General features: G+C 55.9%; 1 non-coding gene across 1 annotated transcript in view; it reads right to left on the reverse strand.

Moving 5' to 3' along the window:
• LOC126151056 (small subunit ribosomal RNA) overlaps positions 1-496 on the reverse strand; it is a 1,909-nt gene extending 1,413 nt beyond the window's left edge. Inside the window, exon 1 of the ribosomal RNA XR_007531793.1 lies at positions 1-496. This exon is cut by the window's left edge and continues 1,413 nt beyond it. This is a non-coding gene — a ribosomal RNA (small subunit ribosomal RNA).
• Positions 497-5,151: the final 4,655 nt, after the last annotated feature.

Here is a 5,151-nt window from a genome sequence, read left to right on the forward strand (position 1 = left end):
GTTATTTTTCGTCACTACCTCCCCGTGCCGGGAGTGGGTAATTTGCGCGCCTGCTGCCTTCCTTGGATGTGGTAGCCGTTTCTCAGGCTCCCTCTCCGGAATCGAACCCTGATTCCCCGTTACCCGTTACAACCATGGTAGGCGCAGAACCTACCATCGACAGTTGATAAGGCAGACATTTGAAAGATGCGTCGCCGGTACGAGGACCGTGCGATCAGCCCAAAGTTATTCAGAGTCACCAAGGCAAACGGACCGGACGAGCCGACCGATTGGTTTTGATCTAATAAAAGCGTCCCTTCCATCTCTGGTCGGGACTCTGTTTGCATGTATTAGCTCTAGAATTACCACAGTTATCCAAGTAACGTGGGTACGATCTAAGGAACCATAACTGATTTAATGAGCCATTCGCGGTTTCACCTTAATGCGGCTTGTACTGAGACATGCATGGCTTAATCTTTGAGACAAGCATATGACTACTGGCAGGATCAACCAGGGAGCTGCGTCAACTAGAGCTGAGCAGCCGGCCGCCCGGGAGTGTGTCCCAGGGGCCCGCGCGAACACGCAAGCGTCCGCTCAATTATTCTGCAAACAGGAGGAGGCTGAGCTCCCCTGCACAATACACCTCGAAACCCTCTCAGGTCCCGGCGGCGCGCAGCGCCGTCCTAAGTACTTGGTCGGGTTCGAGAGAGGCGCAATCGCCCGGAGTTAGGCGAGTAGACGCTTTAGGTGCGACCACCCGTGCTCCCAACTGAGCTTGCCGCTGCCGACAGAGGCCCGGGAGCGTGCTGTCGTGGCATTGCCGGCGGGAGACAACACGCGCCACCTACGGTGACCGGCAGCTCCAACGCCAGCGCCACAGAAGGGCAAAGGCCCCACGTGGTGGTGCCGAAGCGAACTCTCCCAGCACAGCGCACGTGCCAACACGTCTGCACAACTGCGATACAAACCACCAGCGAGAACCGCTGGGGCGACCGAGCAGCAGACGGCGTCGCGGCGCCGAGTGCCGGGCGGCGGCGCATCCTCAACGCACACAGTCCTCAGTCGGACCAGCACACTGCAGATGTCCACCGCGCTTCGCACCGGGCCCGCGAGGACCCACTTTGGCCGCCCGGCGCCGCGCGCAGGGTGCCCCGGCGCGCAGCTGCGCCGCCTGCCGCGTCCGTCGGCCGGCGCGCCTGCCACTGGGCGCCCCCACCAGCCGGCTGTAGCGCGTGCGCCCACGCACCGCGCGGCCAGCACGCCGGGCGGCCCCCCCTCACCGGCCGGGGACGGTCCCACCCAGCCACCGCCGCGTATCGCTTCACACACAGATTTGCCCTTACTGATTTACCTCCAGCAACAACAACCGCACCACAATGGGTTTACCAGTTGTTCATTTGCGTTGCGTCACGTCACCAGCAAACGTAGACGTCCATCCCAGTTTGCAAATGCAACGATTATTGCATACCTGTCTGTTAGGTGTCACGACACACTACGTCTGCCCACATACACGCAACAAAATGTGCACGACTAGAGAACACGTGGGAGGTGGCCCCCTACGTATGCGATGTCCATTACGAGACCGACTGTCAACCAGCATCTGTACCATGTCGCAGATGTGGAACGCGGTGCACCATGCTATCACACTGTGTGAGAAGAGACGACTACGTTTGAATACACGCGCCACTACATCAACAGACGGCTCATGCTGATCGCCATCCAGGGCGTCCGTTACTCCCACACGTCTCTATGGCGTACCACACTGCAATGTAGCTGTTATGGGGAGACGGCACGTGGCTGAGTGCACAACATTTGGACCGTATGGTTCGCTGTTGTTGGGCGCAGTCGTACGGTCACACATGTGCCACAGCGTATCATTCAGTACATACGGACCTATGTGCAGTACAATGTGAGGATTAAGCTTACGATATCAGCGGACAGTGGACACAGGCCGTACCACGACGTAGACTGAGCGCTTCGACATGCGAATGCCAGTGAACAGCTGCGAAGGGCATTGAACACGCAAGCACCTGAACGACCAGCGTGCGAAGGCAGGGTGGAGGGGGGGGGGCGATGTACATCCTGCAGTTGTCCACATTACAGTGTACAGCGGGAGCATGTAAAAAGTAAGCAACACTTGCGAAGTGTTCAACATGAAACGACACACAAGAGGGTGGGCGGTGCGAGTAGCGAACTATATTCAGAGGGTTGTGGTTAGACAACACTAGATTAATGTAACGTGTCATATGCCAATTACAGAGCAGGTTAAGGCACAACGTGGGTTAGGTTAAGGCACAACGTGGGTTAGGTTAAGGCACAACGTGGGTTAGGTTAAGGCACAACGTGGGTTAGGTTAAGGCACAACGTGGGTTAGGTTAAGGCACAACGTGGGTTAGGTTAAGGCACAACGTGGGTTAGGTTAAGGCACAACGTGGGTTAGGTTAAGGCACAACGTGGGTTAGGTTAAGGCACAACGTGGGTTAGGTTAAGGCACAACGTGGGTTAGGTTAAGGCACAACGTGGGTTAGGTTAAGGCACAACGTGGGTTAGGTTAAGGCACAACGTGGGTTAGGTTAAGGCACAACGTGGGTTACGTTAAGGCACAACGTGGGTTAGGTTAAGGCACAACGTGGGTTACGTTAAGGCACAACGTGGGTTACGTTAAGGCACAACGTGGGTTACGTTAAGGCACAACGTGGGTTACGTTAAGGCACAACGTGGGTTACGTTAAGGCACAACGTGGGTTACGTTAAGGCACAACGTGGGTTACGTTAAGGCACAACGTGGGTTACGTTAAGGCACAACGTGGGTTACGTTAAGGCACAACGTGGGTTACGTTAAGGCACAACGTGGGTTACGTTAAGGCACAACGTGGGTTACGTTAAGGCACAACGTGGGTTACGTTAAGGCACAACGTGGGTTAGGTTAAGACACAAATTGCGTTACAAATTGCGTACATTGCGGTACAAATTGCGTTACATTGCGGTACAAATTGCGTTACATTGCGGTACAAATTTGCGTTACAAATTTGGTTAGTTAAGGTGCAAAATGGGTTGGATTACAGTACACAACATGGTAAGAGATAGTGTGTTTGGGGGGGGGGGGGGGGGGGGGGGCAGGTTCGTTGGTAGTGATCATTGTAAGTGAATGTCTGAGGCAGCGTCAGTATGTCACAGCAGTTCTGTCTCGTCAGGATGCGCTTTTCGCTCGTGACTGGAGGCGCGCCGCGTCTGTGGTTGCGGCAAGGGAGTGGCAAGACCTGTGTGATTCATTCCTGCCATTGTTTCTGTGCCGTAACAGGAGGCAGTGTGGTGGTGTTGGGTGCACCCCTGTGTAGGACATGTGTGGGTGTTGGTGGCTTATCTGAGCAATTGTGGATGTTGGACGGGTGGGATATTCTATTTTATAATTGGACCCCCTGGTGTGGTTATCATAGTGTGGATGGTGTACTGTGGCGGAGAGGATGCACCGGACGTTGGTCCATGCTGGTGCTTACATATCGTATCTGTGTCTGTTACAGGCAGAGAGTAATGTGTGATGGAGTGTCTCGCTGAGGTGTGGTTCATATTGTGTGCACAGACTTACAGCATGTATAGGGACAGCGGGAATTTGGCATATTGGATATAACTCGTCATGAAACGCAAGATATAGGGGTGGATTGCAACGTACGAGTGCGGGAAGAGTCCGCCGTTCATCCGCTTGGGTTGCGATTTGGGCGGTTGGGGTGGGGCACGTGCGGGTGCGGGTGGAGTGATTGTCGGTTGACTACTTCGTGCGACGCAGGCACTGGCGTTCGGGTTCCTGTGGTGGACAGATGATGCAGGCTTTGTGGGTGGCGTCGAAAAATGGGTACTGTGGGACCTAGCGATGTCGTAGTCGGGGTGGCGTCTCATAGATGGCGGTATCGTCGGTGCAGCAGGTCATGTTTCGGGAGACTTGCAGATGGCGGTATTTAGTTTTCGTGTTGCGCGCGACATGGTGGACGTAGTGTCGTCCGATTCGCGTAGATGGGGCTATTGCATGTGGTTTCGTCACATTGTCATAGATGGCGATGCTGTGGTTTGGCAGTATGGTTGGTGTAGTTCCGTTGGATTCCTGTAGATGGAGGTGTCGTTTCTGGGCCAGACGGCAATGTAGTTTGGTCACATTCTCATAGATGGCTGTGTTGTGTCTGTGGGTGGCGGTGTCAGCGTCGTCCCATAGAGGGCGGTATGGTCTGTTTATTGTGGACGTTGATGTCAGGACCAGAGGGCGCGCGCGAACCGTTGCCCATATTTTCCTACCCTCCTATTACTCGTTGTAGATCTATAACACTGCCCAGCGTTGCAACTAAATGATGTTCACATCTGTTGCATCTCTCGTGCCCTCGCAATAATAATAATAATTCACCGCAGCGCCAAAGACATGTAAACAGCATACATCGCGCCCTACAGACTTATCACCACACACACTAACCGCCCCGGGGACTTGCCAACGACACACCCTTTCCCAAGTCTATTTTCTTGCGGAGCATCATGTCTTATTATATTTTATTTCACATCCATAGTTTAGAGGTATCGGAGTTCACCGTACTGCGGTCTACGCTACGTTACCACACAGCGCGCGCGCCCGCCGGCGTACACTCACCGTTGCCTGCCGGGCACCGCGACCGCCGCACGGCACCCACCCGACACCGCCGCCTCCACGCGACGCTCCGACCGGTGGGCCGACACCGCCCGTCTGGCACCCATCACCGGCTGACAAAGCGATACGCTGTAGCGCGGCGGACCACAACGCGCCCGGCCGCCGCCGCCGCCTCCCCCGCGCGCACGGAGGCGGCACCCATCGCAGCACCCACGCCAGCGGCAAGGGGCCCGCAAACCGATACGCCCGAGTCCGCCGCACCCAATGCAGCGCCCTGGGTGCGCTGCGCCCGGCCGGACCGATACGCCCAGAGATGCCAAGCACAAAGAAACAAATTACAAGATACACACGTGCCCCTGGCGCCCAGCCGCGGGGGTCTCGTCTCGCGACAAGACGAATCCCCCAAGCTAGGGCTGAGTCTCAACAGATCGCAGCGTGGCAACTGCTCTACCGAGTACAACACCCCGCCCGGTACCTAAGTCGTCTACAGACGATTCCGAGTCCCGACATCGAAATATAGACACCCATGGTCGACCGGTAGGAGCAGGG

This window comes from Schistocerca cancellata, unplaced genomic scaffold, assembly GCF_023864275.1.
Source record: "Schistocerca cancellata isolate TAMUIC-IGC-003103 unplaced genomic scaffold, iqSchCanc2.1 HiC_scaffold_1026, whole genome shotgun sequence".
Taxonomy (NCBI): domain Eukaryota; kingdom Metazoa; phylum Arthropoda; class Insecta; order Orthoptera; family Acrididae; genus Schistocerca; species Schistocerca cancellata.